At 50.7% G+C, this 19971-nt stretch overlaps 1 pseudogene; it reads right to left on the minus strand.

Moving 5' to 3' along the window:
- Window positions 1-555: 555 nt before the first annotated feature.
- On the minus strand, window positions 556-664 carry LOC137346346 (U2 spliceosomal RNA; annotated as a pseudogene).
- Between the last annotated feature and the right edge of the window lie 19307 nt (window positions 665-19971).

A 19971-nucleotide genomic window follows, 5' to 3' on the forward strand; every position in this document is an offset into this window, starting at 1 on the left:
GCGTAGACCAAGAAGCCTCGACTTCCCCCGATAGCGAAGCTGGAGGGAGGGTGGATGATGGCTCCACTGGGATCTACCTTCAAGGTCACCTTGACCTGCCGCTTGCTGGTCCAGATCCCAAAGGGGTCCTTGACATCAGTGCTGCTGCCGGCCACCTCGACGTACCTGGCGAGAAAGGTGAGTACATCCACCACCGGAACATGGGGGTTGTAGAGGTGAATCGTCACCACCCGGTCCCGTTGTGACGGAAGCGTGAAGAGCGGCTCCGCTGTGAGGATCGACAGTGGCGCCCGGTCCCCTTTCTCCTTGAACGCCTTCAGGAACTTGATGCATCCCGCCACGTTCCGGAACGTCACGTCGAAGTATCCACTGCTGGGGAAATCCTGCAGGCAGAAGACGTCCGTCGCTTGAAATCCGCAGCAATCGAAGAGAATTTTCTTGATGAAGAAGGTGCGATCGACCGGTGCATCTCCTTCCTTGTCCTTCACGATCACCCGAACGGTGTTGCGCACTCCCTGGCCCGAAGCTCGAAAATTGGTTATCGCCATTTTACTCAAAGCTTCCCCAGGATCAAAAGGCAATGATCATGGTCTCTTCTCAATCAAATAAGCACTGATAAGAACAGATACTACACTTGATCTTAGCCAAAAGGCCGAGAAGCACTCTCCATGTTGTACAGATCAGAACACAATAGGGTGAGAGTGCACTCTTCATGTCGTACAGACCATAACCCAAAAGAGAGAGAGTGCATTCTCCAAGTTGGACAGACTATAACCCAATAGGGTGAGAGTGCACTCTCCATGTGGTGCAGACCTGACCCAATAGGGCGAGAGTGCACTCTCCATGTTGTACAGACCAGAACCCAATAGGGTGAGAGGGCGCTCTCCTTGTTGTACAAACTGTAACACAGCAGGGCGAGAGTGCACTCTCCATGTTTTACAGACTATAACCCAACAGGGCAAAGCTTAACTGCAGTTACTTGCTTTTGCAGACACTGGTGTTTTGGGTCCCATAATTCTCCAGAACAAAAAATCATCAGTTTTTATCTTCAGCATCTCTTTTGCTATCTCACATTAACAACTTTGTTTGCCTTCTCATTTTCCTGTAACTTCTTTTGCCACAGATTCCCCTGTCACCGATAAATAGATCTTTCAAGAACAATTACATTTAATTCAGAAATGGAATTCTCATATTTCCATCCTGTCTTTTTCAACTTGAAATGATTATTTTAAAATTGCTTGGGGACAGCATTGAGTTAAATATCTGTTTCTGTTTCTGACAGTTAACTTGGTGGGGATTGTGATTTTGTCTCGAGGAAAGTGCGGTCTCTCCAAATGTATCACTCACTATCTGGTGGCCATGGCAGTGGCGGATCTAATGGTGGTTATCATCCATGTGATATTACACCGGATTAATATCATGTACTTTGCAGTTAGTTTCCTGTTTATAACTCCTGTGTGTATGGTGAACCTTGTCGCATATACTGTCGCTTTAGACTGCTCTGTCTGGTTTTCTGTTGCCTTCACTTTTGATCGTTTTGTAACAATTTGCTGTCAGAAGCTACAATCAAAATATAATACTGAAAAAGCAGCGATGGTTGTTATCACGACTGTGTTTGTGGTGAGCTGTCTGAGGAGTATTCCCTTTGACTGTGCAGGTGAAGCTGGAACTAGAATTGACAATGTACCTTGGTATTGTGTTCCAACAGCTGATTATCTCACCTCCCCCTTGTGGAGGGTTTATGAATGTTTTGACAGTATCATAACCCCTCTATTACCAATCTGTTTAATTCTGTTGTTCAATGCATTGGCCATCAGACACATTATAATGGCAAATAGAGTTCACAGGGGACTCCAGAGAAACAGTGAGAATCAGAATGATCCAGAGGTGAAGAATCGAAGGAAATCCATGATATTGCTTTTCACTATTTCTGCCAATTTCATATTATTGTGGATGACATATGTTGTCCATTCGATAAATTGGCCAGTGAGAAACTATACTTACACCGACAAATATTACAGTAACCTGATATATATTACCCAACAAGCTGGGGCCGTGCTGAAGCTTCTCAGTTCCTGCACAAACATTTGTGTCTATGGACTGACACAGAGGAAATTCAGAGAGGAGCTGAAGAATGGGATAAAATATTTGTTTACACTGAATGGGAAATTGTGTCAATAACAAATAATAAACATTGATCTGGAGCAGAGCTGATCGGTTACTTGGTCACTTGCTTTTTATATTCCTGAAATCCTTGTGGGAGGTGAAGGACAATGAGAAAACTAACTATCTTTAAGGAGATTTTGGATTGTGATGTATAATGGCCATTACATTAAAGATAAACTTTAATGTGGGTAAATGAAACAGTATCACATGAAATATCCTGAAGTCAGTTTAACTGTTGGATTTGTGAGTTACAGCAACCGTACATCATCAAAAGATTTGAAATTAAATCCACAAAAAGAAGCAGTAACAGGAAATCGCATATTCTACGCCCTAAGAACAACCTCAGGCAAGGATGTTCTGACTATTATTACAATTCACCACTGGATTAATGCACAACAACAATCTCGTTTTCAACAACAAACACACAGGGTTAGAAAAGGTACATTTGCAATAACCTTCTCAGTGATGCTCAGTTTGGGTTCAGCCAGAGCCACTCAGCTCCTGACCTCATTACAGCCTTGGTTAAAACACAGACAAAAGAGTTGAACTCAAGAGGTGAGGTGAGAGTGACTGCTCTTGACAATTAGGCAACCTGTGACCAAGCATGATATCAAGGAACCCTAGTAAAACTGGAGTTAATGTGAATCCGGGGGGAAACTCTCTGCTGATTGGAGCCTTACCTAGCAGAAAGGAAGATGCTGAAACTGAACTGGAGCAGCCATATAAATGCTATGGCTACAAGAGCAGGTCAGAGGCTAGGAATTCTGCAGCAAGTAAATCACCTCCTGACTCCCCAAAGCCTGTCAGCATTTACAAGGCACAGGTCAGGACTGCGATGGAATACTCTCCACTTGCCTGGATGGGTCCAGCTCCAACAATACTCAAGAAGCTCAACACCATCCAGGACAAAGCAGCCCACCTGATTGGCGGGCCATGCACAAACATTCATTTCCTCCACCACTGACGTGCAGTGGCAGCAGTGTGTACCATCTAAAAGATGCACTGCAACAATGCACCAAGGCTCCTTACACAGCATCTTTCAAGGCCGTGACCTCTACCACCTAGAAGGACCAGGGCAGAAGATGCATGGGAAGACCACTACCTGCAAGTTGCCTTCCAAGCCACACACCATCTTGACTATTGCTGTTCCTTCACTGTCGCTGGGGCAAAATCCTGGAACTCCCTTCCTGAGAGCATTGTGGGTGTCCCCACATAGACTGCAGTGGTTCAAAAAGGCGGCTCACCACCACCTTCTCAGGTGCAAGTAGGGATGGACAATAAATGCTGGCCTAGCCAGTGATGCCCAACTCCCAGGAACGAATAAAAAATGTTTCTCACAAAGAGGTCGAAATGGATTCATATGTTCTAGAAATATCTACTCTTTGCCTGTGCCTTGACTGTCTTATTCATTCATAGAATATCCTATCTTGCCCTCATATTTGCTGTTTCAAATACAATGTGATAGATTTTTGGGATATTCTGTCCCAAATACATGGGATAAACTAGCTGCTGCACTTCTGTTTTAAGCTGAGTCACATGAAGTGGGCCTCACTGTCCTCTATGTCATTATTTCTGCAGGAACATTCCTAGAATGCATAGATATCCCCTGTGCCTCTTCATCACCATCAATTGTCCTTATAAACCCCTCACCATTAACTCCTCCTACCTCAACTACAACAACAGATGTGAAAAATCAGATACTTCATTGTCTCTAGCATTGAGAGCAACTGTTCACCTGCTCCTGTTAAAATCAGCCTTTGGTTGCCCAACAAACCAACACTTTCTGTCCTGAACCAACTGCTTTCACCAATCTCTCTCCCATCTCTCCACAATCTCTATGAAAATGTGACTAGTCCATGAAAACCACCTCCTGCAGCCTTAAGCTTATTTCCACTTGAATCACAGGAACATAGGAAACATAAGAACAGGAGTAGGTGTAGGCCATTCAGCCCATCGAGCCTACCCCGCCATTCAATATGATCATGGCTGATCATCCACTTCAATGTATTTTTCCCACACTATCCTTATATCCCCTGACATCATTTGTATTTACAAATTTGTCACTCTCTGCTTTAAACATACTCAATGACTGAGCTTCCACAACCCTCTGGGGCAGATAATTCAAAAGATTCACAATCCTCTGAGTAAAGAAATTTCTCCTCATCTCTGACCTAAGTTGCTTGCCCCTTATTTTGAAATTGTGCCCCCTGGTCCTAGACTCCCCAACCATGGGCAGCACCTTACTTTCATCTACCCTGTCTATTCCTTTAAGTATTTTGTTGGTTTCAATGAGATCACCTCATTCTTCGAAACACGAGAGAATACAGGCTCAGTTTCCCTAACCTCTCCTAATAGGACAGTCTCTCCATCCTGGAACAAGTCTGGTGAATCTTTGTTGCATTCCCTCTATGGCAATAATAACTTTCTTAAGGTATGGGGACCAAAACTGCACACAGCACTCCAGGTGTGGTCTCACCGAGTTTCTATACAATTGAAGCAAGTCTCCACTACTCCTGTACTCAAATCCTCTTGTGATAAATGCTGACATTGCCTTAACCTTCTTAATTGCTTGTTGCACCTGCATGTTAGCTTTCAGTAACTTATTGACACTGACATCCAGGTCACTTTGTACATCTATACTATCTAATCTATTAACATTTAAGAAATACTCTGCACATCCATTCCTCCTACCAATGTGGATAATTTCACATTTTTACACATTATATTCCATGTGTCACGTTCTTGCCCACTCACTAAGTCTGTCCAAATCCTCTTGAAGCCACTTTGCATCTTCCTCACATTACACATTCCCACCTAGTTCTGTGTCATCCACAAACTTGTAAATGCTACATTTGGTCTCCACATCCAATTCATTGATTTATATTGTGAACAGCTGGAGTCCATGCACTGAACCCTGCGGTGCCCCTCTAGTCACAGCCTGCCAACGTGAAAATGTTCCGTTTATTCCTAATCTCTGCTTTCTGCCTCTTGACCAATCCTTAATCCATGCCAGTATATTACCTCCTATCTCATGTGCTTTAATTTTGATTACCAACTTTCTGTGGGAGACTTTATCAAAAGCTTTCTAAAAATCTAAATATACCTCATCAAATGACCCCCCCCCTTTATTAATTCTGTTAGTAGCATCCTCAAAAAAACAATTCCAGCAAGTTTGTCATACATGATTTTCCATTCATAAATCCATATTGTCTATTCCTAATCATATCACTATTATTCAAGTGTCCATTTATCACATCCTTTAGAATAGATTCGAGCATTTTCCCAATGAATAATATTAGGATAACAGGTCGACAATTCCCTGTTTTCTCTCTCTGTCCTTTCTTTAAAAAGTGGGATGACATTTGCTACATTCCAATCTGCAGGAAATGCTCCAGAATCTATAGAATTTTGTAAGGTGATCACCAATGTATCCATGATCTCCATAGTTACCTCGGTCAACACTCTGGGATGTAAAATATCAGGGCCTGGGGAATTATCAACCTTCAGTCCCATTAATTTCACCAATACAACCTTCGTACTAGTACTAATTTCCTTCAATTTCTCATTACCCTAATCCCTTGGATCTCTAATTCTGGGAGATTTCTTGCATCTTCCTCAGTGAAGACAGACAGAAAGGATTCATTTAGCTTCTCTGCCATTTCTCTATTCCCCGTTATAAATTCTCCTGACTCTGCCTGCAATGGACCCACGTTTGTCTGAGCCAAACGTTTCCTTTTTACATACCAATAGAAGCTTTTACAGTCCATTTTTATATTTGTTGCTAGCTTGCATTCACATTCTATTCTCCATTTCTGTCCCAGTTTCTTTTCCCTCCTTTGCTCTATTATAAAGTCCTCCTAGTCCTCAGTTTATTACTATTTCTGGCAACTTTTCTTTTAATCTGATACAATCCCTAACTTCCTTCATTATCTACGGTAGAGTGTCATTAACTTTGGTGTTTGCTGTGCCTTGAAGGAATGTATAGTTACTGTAAACTATGTAATATTTATTTAAAGACTATACATTGCCCATGCACTGTCATAAATTTTAATGTATGTTCCCAATCTACCTCAGCCAATTTGCCCCTCATAATTTCATAATTTCCTTCATTCAAATTTAACAACTTGGCTTCAGATTGAACTACCTCACTTTCAAACAAAATGGAAAATTCTATCATGTTTTGGTCACTCATCCCTAAATGTTTCTTTTTAACAACAAAATTAGTAATTAGCCCTTTCTCATTCCATAAGAGAGATCCAAAATAGCCTGTGCTCTCGTCAGTCCCTTAACATCCTGCTCTCGAAAACCATCCTTAACGCACTTCAGAAACTCGTCCTCCACAGCATTAGTGCTCATTAGGTTTACCCAGTCTATATGCAGATTGATGTCACCCATGATTACTGTATTACCCATGCCACATGCTTCTCTTATCTCCTGATTAATACCCACACTACCACGACTGTTGCATGGCCTATAAACAACTCCGACCAATGTTTACTGCCCCTGGCTGTTTCTTAGCTCCACCCAAACAGATTCCACTTTTTCTTCTTCTGATCTGAGATTCTCCCGTTCTGATATACTGATGCCATCTCTTATTGTCAGCGGCGCCCAGGGCAGTTGTCGCGTAAGGCTGGGAGAGAAATTCACCACAGAGAGAGGGTGAACGGCTGGCAATCCGGGAAAGGAATGCTGATGAAGCTTGGCCAACTGGACAGGAAGGCTGTGGCTGTGTTCGGGGAGCCCGTCCACGGCGGTGATCAGGAGGAAGAGCGGCCACTTGGTCCCAAGAGCGGCCACATGGTTCCGGCAGCGGCTTCTGCTCACTTGACGACTCCACGCTGTTTCCACACAAACCTTCCCCACAACTCCGGCTCGGCTCCCAGATCCCGGATCCCGATCCCTGCAGTAGAACACCATTGTAAAAGGGACAATGGTGGGAGCTGATGCAATGTTTTGTTTTATTACCTGCACCCCCAACCCCACCCCCCTTGCACTCCCCTCCCCCACCCCCCTCACTCCCCCTTCCACCTACACCCCCTTCCCAGATCCCCCTTGCACCATCTTCCCCTCGCACCCCTTTCCCCTGCACCCCTCCCCCTATCCCCTGCACCCCCTCCCTCCCTCTCCCAGTTCACCCCCTTGCACCACCTCCCCCCACCCCGCTTGCACTCCCCTCCCCCACCCACCTCACTCCCCCTTCCCCCCACAATCTCTTCCCAGCTCCCCCCTAGCACCATCTTCCCCTCGCACCCCATTCCCCTGCACCCCTCCCCTTGTCCCCTGCAGCCCCCCTCCCATTTCCCCCCCCATCCCCTTCCCTCCACCCCTTCCCACCGCACTCCTCCTCCTCGCACCCCCTCCCCCCCTACCCCCACCTCCTCCCACCAGCATCCACCTACCCCTGTGTAGGGGCCCCAACAACCACACTGACTTGTGGGCATCTCGGGAGAGACCAAGGCTAAGGGAGTAAACCATAACAGAAAATCAGGAGCGGAACCCCGAAGGCGGTCATGTGTCACCTTTGGCATGTTTCCAGCAGTTCCTGCAGCCATATTGGTGCCAAAAGTCGTGCTCTTCACCCCTTTGGACCCCACCAGGAAGGCCGAGAGGGGGGTTTTGACGCTTGGGCAACTCACAACCTCCATACATCCGCCCAGGCATGCACCATGGAGAGGTCACTCCATAGTCGCCTCACAGCAACTGAAACAACACGGAAGGCAGCAGGTATGGGTTATAAGTCCAGCTCAATTGGCGTAGTGATTGGACGCCACGTGTTGCCTTTGTCGATGGGAGAGGTCATCGCATCTCACTGGATAGCTACCGCCCGCCTCAAACCGGTCAGTAAGGTTCTGTCCCGCCACAGTCCACCTGCTTCAATGGGTGATTGGAGCTCAGGGTCATTGCCCGACAAGTGGACTGTAACACCGCACCAAACAGCACGACCAAAAAAGGAAAGAAGGTACCAGCCCTTCGTTTTGCAAGCTGGAATGTCAGAACTATGTGTCCTGGCCTGTTGGAAGACCGAACACAAATCAGCGATTCTCGGAAGACCGCCATCATCAACAACGAGCTCAGTAGACTCAATGTGGACATTGCAGCACTTCAGGAGACATGCCTCCCTGCGAGTGGCTCGCTAGCAGAGCAAGACTACACCTTCTTCTGGCAGGGTAGGGATCCTGAAGAACCAAGACAGCTTGGAGTGGGCTTCGCCATCAGAAACTCTTTGCTCAGCATGATAGAACCTTCCTCAAATGGCTCGGAACGCATACTGTCCATCCGACTACTCACCACCTCTGGTCCAGTACATCGACTCAGCATCTATGCTCCAACAATCTGCTCCCCACCTGAAGCTAAAGATCAGTTCTACAAGGAACTCCATAATAACATTAGTAGCATCCCCAACACCGAACACCTATTCCTGCTGGGGGACTTTAACGCCAGGGTTGGGGCCGACCATGACTCATGGTCGTCCTGCCTTGGGCACTATGGCATTGGAAGGATGAATGAGAATGGACAGAGACTGCTTGAGTTGTGTACCTATCATAACCTCTGCATCACCAACTCATTCTTTCACACTAAACCCTGTCACCAGGTTTCTTGGAGGCACCCAAGATCACGTCGTTGGCACCAGCTTACCTCATCATCACAAGGTGAGCCTCTTTAAACAGGGTTCAAATCACACGCAGCTTCCACAGTGCGGACTGCGATACTGATCACTCCCTGGTGTGCAGCAAGGTTAGCCTCAAACCAAAGAAGCTGAATCACTCCAAGCAGAAGGGCCGCCCGCGCATCAACACAAGCAGAATTTCTCATCCACAGCTGTTACATAAGTTTCTAAATTCACTTGAAAAAGCCCTTCAAAACACTCCCACAGGGGATGCAGGGACCAAGTGGGCCCACATCAGAGACACCATCTATGACTCAGCAATGACCACCTTTGGCAATCGTGCGAAGTGGAATGTTGACTGGTTTCAATCTCACATTGAAGAGCTGGAACATGTCATAGCCACTCAGCGCAGAGCACTGCTGAACTACAAGAAAGCCCCCAGCGAGTTAACATCCGTAGCCTGCTATACTTTCAGCACTGCACGAACTGCTTTGCCTGTGCTGGGACGAGGGAGCAGTACCACAGGACATGCGCGATGCCAATATCATCACCCTCTATCAGAACAAGGGTGACCGCGGTGACTGCAACAACAACTGTGGAATCTCCCTGCTCAGCATCGTGGGGAAAGTCTTCGCTCTTGTCGCATTAAACAGGCTCAGAAGCTGGCTGAGCGTGTCTATCCTGAGGCACAGTGTGGCTTTCGAGCAAAGAGATCCACCATTGACATGCTGTTCTCCCTTCGCCAACTACAGGACAAATGCCGTGAACAACAGATGCCCCTCTACGTTGCTTTGATTGATCTCACCAAAGCCTTTGACCTCGTCAGCAGACGTGTTCTCTTCAGACTACTAGAAAAGATTGGATGCCCACCAAAGCTACTGAGTATCATCACCTCATTCCATGACAAATATTGAAGGCACAATTCAGCATAGCGGTGCCTCATCAGACCCCTTTGCAATCCTGAGTGGTGTGAAACAGGGCTGTGTTCTCGCACCTACACTGTTTGGGATCATTCTTCTCCCTGCTGCTTTCACATGCGTTCAAGTCCTCTGAAGAAGGAATTTTCCTCCTCACAAGATCAGGGGGCAGGTTGTTCAACCTTGCCCGTCGAAACACGAAGACCAAAGTACAGAAGGTCCTCATCAGGGAACTCCTCTTTGCTGATGATGCTGCATTAACACCTCACACTAAAGAGTGTCTGCAGAGACTCATCAACAGGTTTGCGGATGCCTGTAATGAATTTTGCCTAACCATCAGCCGCAAGAAAACAAACCTCATGGGACAGGATGTCATAAATGCCCCATCCATCAATATTGGCGACCACACTCTGGAAGTGGTTCAAGAGTTCACCTACCGAGGCTCAACTATCACCAGTAACCTGTCTCTCGATGCAGAATTAAACAAACGCATGGGAAAGGCTTCCACTGCTATGACCAGACTGACCAAGAGAGTGTGGCAAAATGGCGCACTGACACAGAACATAAAAGTTCAAGTGTATCAAGCCTGTGTCCTCAGTACCTTGCTCTATGGCAGCGAGGCCTGGACAACGTATGTCAGCCAAGAGCGACGTCTCAATTCATTCCATCTTCCCTGCCTCCGGAGAATCCTTGGCATCAGGTGGCAGGACCGTATCTCCAACACAGAAGTCCTCGAGGTGGCCAACATCCCCAGCATATACACCCCACTAAGCCAGCGGGGCCTGAGATGGCTTGGCCATGTGAGCTGCATGGAAGATGGCAGGATTCGCCAAGGACACATTGTACAGGGAGCTCATCACTGGTACCAGACCCACCGGCCGTCCATGTCTCCGCTTGAAAGAAGTCTGCAAACGCAACATGAAGTCCTGTGACATTGATCACAAGTCGTGGGAGTCAGTTTCCAGCGATCGCCAGAGCTGGTGGGCAGCCATAAAGGTGGGGCTAAAGTGTGGCGAGTCGGAGAGACTTCGCAGTTGGCAGGAAAAAAGGGGAGGGCCAACTGTGTCACAGCCCCGACAACCTATTTTATGTGCAGCACCTTTGAAAGAGTCTGTCACTCTAGTATTTGCCTTTCTAGCCACTCCAGGCACTGTTTCACAAACCACTGACCACCTCCAGGTGCTTACCCATTGTCTCTCGAGACAAGGAGGCCAAAGAAGAACACTACCTCCTTTTCCTTTTTGCCTGCCCTTCCTAAATGTCGAATATCCTTGGATGTTCATTTCCCAGACTTAGTCACCCTGTAGCCACATTTCCATAATGGCCATTCCATCATTCCCATTTCCAACCATTTGGGCCTTTAAATCATCTACCTTGTTGCGAATGCTGCATGCATTCAAATAGACTGCCCTTAACCTTGTCTTCTTGACATTCTGCATTCTAAGCCTAGTTGATGCTCACCTTTGTTTCACCTACCTTCTAATTTCACCTGCTACTTTTCTACATCCGGTTACCAGCTTTACTTCTTTCTAATTTGAGCTACCCCTCAGGTTGCCATCCCACTGACAAGCTAGTTTAAATCCTCTCCAACAGCAAAAACAAATCTCCCTGCGAGGATGTTAGTTCTGGTCCTGTTAAGGTGTAGCCCGTCCATCTTGTACAGGTCCCACCTGCCACAGAACTGGTCCCAATGCCTCAGCAATCTGATGCCCTCCCTCCTACACCAATTCTCCAGCCACATGTTCAATTAATTTCCTTCCTGACTCCCTAAAATCTGCTTTCAGGACCTCATCCCTCATCCTACCTATGTCATTGGTACCAATGTGGACGACGACCTCTTGCCCCAGAAGGATGTCCTGCAGCTGCTCCATGAAATCCTTGACCCTGGCACCAGGTAGGCAAGACAGCATCCTGGAGTCATGTTTATTGCGGCAGAAACGGGTGTCTGATCCCCTGACTATCGAATCCCCTATCATTATTGCTCTTCCACTCTTCTTCCTCCCCGTGATTCCACGGACTTTGCTGTAGCTGCACTCCCCTGAGGAACTATCACTCTCACCAGTATCCAAAATGGAAATCCGATTAGCAATCGGGGGACTCCTGCACTGCCTGCCTGGTTCTCCGATACTGTCTGGTGGTTACCCATTCCCTCTCTGCCTGCAAGCTCCTAACCCGCAGTGTGACCACCTCCCTAAACTTTCTATCCACATAGTCCTCTTCCTCCTGGATGCACAACAGTGATTCCAGCCACTGCTCGAGTTCTAAAACCCAGAGCTCAAGATTCTGCAGCCAATGACACTTCACACAGATGTGTTCGTCCAGGACATGTGGTGTGTCCATGACTTCTCACATACCACAGGATGTACATTCCATTTGGTCAAACTGAACTGCAATAACATAACTTTGTTTTTATTATTACAGTAAAATAACACCAGTTACTCTCGAATCCCTGTACTGAAGAGAGAGGCAGCTGCTGGAGGCAGAAATAAATAAATAAAGAAAGAAACCACTCCCTCATGCACCAAACTCCCACTTTACAATCGCTGCACTCATATTTATATTCTTCTTTATTTAAAGTTCCCCTCCTTACTAAAATCTCCCTTACTAAAACTGCAAGAAACCTTAGTTACCTCTTACCTGGAATATGAATTTCAATTAACTGCTAGATGTAAACAAGATAAAAACTAGCCTTGAGAGATTAAGCCTTAAAATTTAGTCACTTAGCAAATTCCCTTCTTCACACTCAATGCAGTGGGGGATACTGGCGGAGGATGGCATTACTGGGGGCACAACTCAGCAAGCATGATGGGAGGTGTGAGGGAGGATGGTGTTACTGGGGGCACAACTCAGCAAGCATGAAGGGAGGTGTGAGGGAGGATGGTGTTACTGGGGGCACAACTCAGCAAGCATGAAGGGAGGTGTAAGGGAGGATGGTATTACTGGGGGCACAACTCAGCAAGCAGGATGGGAGGTGTGAGGGAGGATGGCATTACTGGGGGCACAACTCAGCAAGCATGATGGGAGGTGTGAGGGAGGATGGTGTTACTGGGGGCACAACGCAGCAAGCAGGATGGGAGGTGTAAGGGAGGATGGGGTTACTGGGGCACAACTCTGCAGACCTGTATGGAGGTGGGAAAGGGGATGGTATTGCCAGGAGCACAATTCTGCAGAAGTGTAGGGAGGTAATGTGTACCAGCCCTATGTAAAGGGTGGCTGCACTGATTGTTTTTGTGTGAGTGATGGAGCAATGGTATTCCAGTCACCCTGTGTGTGGGGGAGAGTGCCAGAAACGATTGATGTGTAAAGGTTATCTGGTGGGTGGGCCAATCGAGGAAGCTGTTATCATCTTAATGTAGTCATGCTGTGTCACCTTTAATGGAAGCTAAGACGGGCAATGCTGTGTCACATAGTTGATGAATGAAAGCACCTGACGTAGCAGTCAACATCATTCTTTGCCCTGCTCGGTATCTTTGAAGAAGTGAAGGAACCGTGTTTCATTGTTACTTACAGATGTGAATGGTTCACCCAATATTCATTGATCCGCTTGTCTTGAGGATCTATATTCACCACGGGCAAAACCAACTGGCCACTGCAGCCCACGTGGAACCCCGCAGTCGTGAGCAACAGCAGCAGCAATAACCCCCAAGAAGAGCTCGCCACCAGAGATTACCGCACATCGACAGGTCCCACATGACATACCTGCAGATGTCTGAGCATCAGTGTCAGAGGTGATTGCAGATGTCGAGAGAGGTGGTGACACATTTCTGTTCCCTAATCAATGATGAACTGCAGCCAATGGGCTTCTGTTGTCATCCTATCCCTGTGGCCCTCAAATTGACAGCGGCTCTGAACTATTATGTCCCTGCATTATTTCAGGGGCTCACCAGAGACCTTTGTGCAGCTGCATCAGGGAGGTCACCGATGCCCTGTACCAGAGGGCTGGAGACTATGTTCACTTTACAACAGACCCAGAGAGCCAGGCCCAGAGGGCCATCACTTTCAGCTAAATTGCGGATTTCCCACCGGTGCCAGGGGTCAGAGCTTGCACCCATGTGACCATCAAGGCTTCGATGAGGCAAACTGCTGTAAACGTCTGCCGTCGGGGCTTCCAATCGCTCAACGTACAGCTGGCATGTGAGCACCAGAAACGCTTCATGCAAATCTGTGTCCGTTTCTCAGGCAGCTGTCATGGTGCCTTCTTCCTGCACCAGTCCCAGCTGCCACTGCTATTCACTGAACTGGCTCAGATGGAGGGGTGGCTACTTGCAGACATGGCTCCTGATACCGGTGAGATAAACCACCAATGCTGCATAGGAGTGATACAATGCCAGCCATGGAGCTACAACAGCCACCATTGAGCAGGCAATCAGCATATTGAAAATGTGCTTCCACTGACTGGATAGATTGGCTGGTGCCCTGCAGTATGAACCAGAACCATTGCTCTTTGCTGTGTTCTGCACAACAACGCAGTCATTATGGGGGGAGGCACTGCAGGATGAGGACAGATGTGAGCAGGAATCATCTTCAGATGAATAGTTAGTTAGTCAGAGATACAGCACTGAAACAGGCCCTTCGGCCCACCGAGTCTGTGCCGAACATCAACCACCCATTTATACTAATCCTACACTAATTCCCGAGAGGGTTATTTTCAAGATGGCTCCTGGGCTGGAAGCTCCCTCGGAAGCTCCCTTGCTGTTCAACTCTATCCATGGCCATCTGCTCCCATCCCTAACGTTTTCTCCCCCAATCTACCCTCTTAAACTGTTTGAACTCCCCTGGCTCTTTAAATCAGTTCATTTTAGCCCTATCCAAAGGCTAACAGTTAGTTTAGTGCATGTTACCTGGGCCCACTGCCCTCCCCCAGCCACTCCTGCTCTTTGTTTTCTCAATGAAATTGATCTGGATGAAACTGACGAGCACAGCTGTCGATACTTCAATCTCCGATCCTGCTGTCTTCACCGCCCAGAGTGTCTGCAGCCACGGCATGCGGTGAGTCCGATCCTGCTGTCTTCACCACCCAGAGTGTCTGCAGCCACGGAGTGCGGTGAGTCCGATCCTGCTGTCTTCACCGCCCAGAGTGTCTGCAGCCACGGAGTGCGGTGAGTCCGATCCTGCTGTCTTCACCGCCCAGAGTGTCTGCAGCCACGGAGTGCGGTGAGTCCGATCCTGCTGTCTTCACCGCCCAGAGTGTCTGCAGCCACGGAGTGCGGTGAGTCCGATCCTGCTGTCTTCACCACCCAGAGTGTCTGCAGCCACGGAGTGCGGTGAGTCCGATCCTGCTGTCTTCACCACCCAGAGTGTCTGCAGCCACGGCGTGCGGTGAGTCCGATCCTGCTGTCTTCACCGCCCAGAGTGTCTGCGGCCACGGAGTGCGGTGAGTCCGATCCTGCTGTCTTCACTGCCCAGAGTGTCTGCAGCCACGGAGTGCGGTGAGTCCGATCCTGCTGTCTTCACCGCCCAGAGTGTCTGCAGCCACGGAGTGCGGTGAATCCGATCCTGCTGTCTTCACTGTCCAGAGTGTCTGCAGCCACGGAGTGCGGTGAGTCCGATCCTGCTGTCTTCACCGCCGAGAGTGTCTGCAGCCACGGAGTGCGGTGAGTCCGATCCTGCTGTCTTCACCGCCCAGAGTGTCTGCAGCCACGGAGTGCGGTGAGTCCGATCCTGCTGTCTTCACCGCCCAGAGTGTCTGCAGCCACGGAGTGCGGTGAGTCCGATCCTGCTGTCTTCACCGCCCAGAATGTCTGCAGCCACGGAGTGCGGTGAGTCCGATCCTGCTGTCTTCACCGTCCAGAGTGTCTGCAGCCACGGAGTGCGGTGAGTCCGATCCTGCTGTCTTCACTGTCCAGAGTGTCTGCAGCCACGGAGTGCGGTGAGTCCGATCCTGCTGTCTTCACCGCCCAGAGTGTCTGCAGCCACGGAGTGCGGTGAGTCCGATCCTGCTGTCTTCACCACCCAGAGTGTCTGCAGACACAGAGTGCGGTGAGTCCGATCCTGCTGTCTTCACCGCCCAGAGTGTCTGCAGCCACAGCGTGCGGTGAGTCCGATCCTGCTGTCTTCACCACCCAGAGTGTCTGCAGCCACGGCGTGCGGTGAGTCCGATCCTGCTGTCTTCACTGTCCAGAGTGTCTGCAGCCACGGAGTGCGGTGAGTCCGATCCTGCTGTCTTCACCGCCCAGAGTGTCTGCAGCCACGGAGTGCGGTGAGTCCGATCCTGCTGTCTTCACCGTCCAGAGTGTCTGCAGCCACGGAGTGCGGTGAGTCCGATCCTGCTGTCTTCACTGTCCAGAGTGTCTGCAGCCACGGCATGCGGTGAGTCCGATCCTGCTGTCTTCACCACCCAGAGTGTCTGCAGCCACGGAGTGCGGTGAGTCCGCTCCTGCTGTCTTTACCACCCAGAGTGTCTGCAGCCACGGAGTGCGGTGAGTCCGATCCTGCTGTCTTCACCGCCCAGAGTGTCTGCAGCCACGGAGTGCGGTGAGTCCGATCCTGCTGTCTTCACTGTCCAGAGTGTCTGCAGCCACGGAGTGCGGTGAGTCCGATCCTGCTGTCTTCACCGCCCAGAGTGTCTGCAGCCACAGAGTGCGGTGAGTCCGATCCTGCTGTCTTCACCGCCCAGAGTGTCTGCAGCCACAGCGTGCGGTGAGTCCGATCCTGCTGTCTTCACTGTCCAGAGTGTCTGCAGCCACGGCATGCGGTGAGTCCGATCCTGCTGTCTTCACCACCCAGAGTGTCTGCAGACACAGAGTGCGGTGAGTCCGATCCTGCTGTCTTCACTGCCCAGAGTGTCTGCAGCCACGGAGTGCGGTGAGTCCGATCCTGCTGTCTTCACCACCCAGAGTGTCTGCAGCCACGGAGTGCGGTGAGTCCGATCCTGCTGTCTTCACCACCCAGAGTGTCTGCAGCCACGGCGTGCGGTGAGTCCGATCCTGCTGTCTTCACCGCCCAGAGTGTCTGCGGCCACGGAGTGCGGTGAGTCCGATCCTGCTGTCTTCACTGCCCAGAGTGTCTGCAGCCACGGAGTGCGGTGAGTCCGATCCTGCTGTCTTCACCGCCCAGAGTGTCTGCAGCCACGGAGTGCGGTGAATCCGATCCTGCTGTCTTCACTGTCCAGAGTGTCTGCAGCCACGGAGTGCGGTGAGTCAATTCCTGCTGTCTTCACCGCCGAGAGTGTCTGCAGCCACGGAGTGCGGTGAGTCCGATCCTGCTGTCTTCACCGCCCAGAGTGTCTGCAGCCACGGAGTGCGGTGAGTCCGATCCTGCTGTCTTCACCGCCCAGAGTGTCTGCAGCCACGGAGTGCGGTGAGTCCGATCCTGCTGTCTTCACCGCCCAGAATGTCTGCAGCCACGGAGTGCGGTGAGTCCGATCCTGCTGTCTTCACCGTCCAGAGTGTCTGCAGCCACGGAGTGCGGTGAGTCCGATCCTGCTGTCTTCACTGTCCAGAGTGTCTGCAGCCACGGAGTGCGGTGAGTCCGATCCTGCTGTCTTCACCGCCCAGAGTGTCTGCAGCCACGGAGTGCGGTGAGTCCGATCCTGCTGTCTTCACCACCCAGAGTGTCTGCAGACACAGAGTGCGGTGAGTCCGATCCTGCTGTCTTCACCGCCCAGAGTGTCTGCAGCCACAGCGTGCGGTGAGTCCGATCCTGCTGTCTTCACCACCCAGAGTGTCTGCAGCCACGGCGTGCGGTGAGTCCGATCCTGCTGTCTTCACTGTCCAGAGTGTCTGCAGCCACGGAGTGCGGTGAGTCCGATCCTGCTGTCTTCACCGCCCAGAGTGTCTGCAGCCACGGAGTGCGGTGAGTCCGATCCTGCTGTCTTCACCGTCCAGAGTGTCTGCAGCCACGGAGTGCGGTGAGTCCGATCCTGCTGTCTTCACTGTCCAGAGTGTCTGCAGCCACGGCATGCGGTGAGTCCGATCCTGCTGTCTTCACCACCCAGAGTGTCTGCAGCCACGGAGTGCGGTGAGTCCGCTCCTGCTGTCTTTACCACCCAGAGTGTCTGCAGCCACGGAGTGCGGTGAGTCCGATCCTGCTGTCTTCACCGCCCAGAGTGTCTGCAGCCACGGAGTGCGGTGAGTCCGATCCTGCTGTCTTCACTGTCCAGAGTGTCTGCAGCCACGGAGTGCGGTGAGTCCGATCCTGCTGTCTTCACCGCCCAGAGTGTCTGCAGCCACAGAGTGCGGTGAGTCCGATCCTGCTGTCTTCACCGCCCAGAGTGTCTGCAGCCACAGCGTGCGGTGAGTCCGATCCTGCTGTCTTCACTGTCCAGAGTGTCTGCAGCCACGGCATGCGGTGAGTCCGATCCTGCTGTCTTCACCACCCAGAGTGTCTGCAGACACAGAGTGCGGTGAGTCCGATCCTGCTGTCTTCACTGCCCAGAGTGTCTGCAGCCACGGAGTGCGGTGAGTCCGATCCTGCTGTCTTCACCGTCCAGAGTGTCTGCAGCCACGGAGTGCGGTGAGTCCGATACTGCTGTCTTCACTGTCCAGAGTGTCTGCAGCCACGGCATGCGGTGAGTCCGATCCTGCTGTCTTCACCACCCAGAGTGTCTGCAGCCACGGAGTGCGGTGAGTCCGATCCTGCTGTCTTCACCGCCCAGAGTGTCTGCAGCCACGGAGTGCGGTGAGTCCGATCCTGCTGTCTTCACCGCCCAGAGTGTCTGCAGCCACGGAGTGCGGTGAGTCCGATCCTGCTGTCTTCACTGTCCAGAGTGTCTGCAGCCACGGAGTGCGGTGAGTCCGATCCTGCAGTCTTCACCACCCAGAGTGTCTGCAGCCACGGCGTGCGGTAAGTCCATTGAGGTGAAGAAGGAGCAGTGGGACCCGAGAGAAGTCCTGAGAAAAGGTGCCCCGAACACCCAAAAAATCCACGAACGGCCCCCCGGCCGCAACTTCAAAGCGCCCGGGGGAGATGGCTTGGAGAGCATCTGCAGCGCACTGTCGGCAATGCTGCATGCCTTTATTTAAACCACTGCAAATAAAAACCCTTAGCAAATGTAATCATTTCTAAGTCTGCCAAAATATGCTTCACCTCCCGAAGGACGTGGATGAGCTTTCTGGACGTCGATGGTGGGCACTGAGGAAATGGCTTATTACCTGCACCAGCTTCCCCCCCCCTCCCAACCCCCTTTACCCCCCTTCCACCCCCCCGTCCCCTTCCCTGCTCCACCCTCCCAGCTTACCCCCTCACAACCCCGTCCCAGCCCGCACCCCCTGCATCATCTTCACCGCGCACCCCCTTCTCCTGCATCCCCCCCACCCCCCTACAGCCCCCTTCCCTGCTCCTCCTCGCACCGCCCTCCCACCACCTCCCTCTACCCCTCCCCCTTGCATCCCCTCCTCCTACCGGCATCATCCTGCACCTGTGTCGGGGCCCCAACAACCCCACTGCCTTGTGGGCGTCTCGGGAGAGCCCAACGCTAAGGGAGTAAACCCTAACAGATTATCCGGAGCGGAACCCCGTAGGCGGTCATGTGTCACCTTTGGCATGTTTCCGGCAGTTCCTGCAGCCATACTGGTGCCAAACGTCGTGTCCTGCACTCCTTTGAATCCCACCAGAACGGCCGAGAGGGGGGTTTTGACGATTGGGCAACTCTCAACCTCCATAAATTTGCCCAGGCATGCGCCATGGAGAGGTCACTCCATAGTTGCCTCACAGCGACTAAAGCAACACGGAAGGCAGCAGTTACGGGTTATAAGTCCAGATAAATTGGCGTAGGAACTGGGCGCCACGGGTTGCCTTTGTCGGTGGGAGAGGTCATTGCACCTCACTGGACAGCTACCGCCCGCCTCAAACCGGGCAGCCCCCGGTCTAAGGTTCTGTCCCGTCACAGTCTGCCTGCTTCAATGGGTGCATGGAGCTCAGGGTCATTGCCCGAAAGGTGGACTGATACACCGCACCAAACAACATAAAAAAAGGAAAGAAGGTACCAGCCCTTCGCTTTGCAAGCTGGAACGTCAGAACTATGTGTCCTGGCCTATCAGAAGACCTTACACAAATCAACGATTCTCGGAAGACCACCATCATTAACAACGAGCTCAGTAGATTCAATATAGACATTGCAGCACTTCAGGAGACTCGCCTCCCCGTGAGTGGATCTCTAGCAGAGCAAGACTACACCTTCTTCTGGCAGGGCAGGGATCCTGAAGAACCAAGACAGCATGGAGTGGGCTTCGCCATCAGAAACTCCTTGCTCAGCATGATAGAGCCTCCCTCAAATGGCTCGGAACGCATACTGTCCATCCGACTGCTCACCACCTCTGGTCCAGTACACCTACTCAGCAT

Source organism: Heterodontus francisci, chromosome 29 (assembly GCF_036365525.1).
Source record: "Heterodontus francisci isolate sHetFra1 chromosome 29, sHetFra1.hap1, whole genome shotgun sequence".
Classification (NCBI taxonomy): domain Eukaryota; kingdom Metazoa; phylum Chordata; class Chondrichthyes; order Heterodontiformes; family Heterodontidae; genus Heterodontus; species Heterodontus francisci.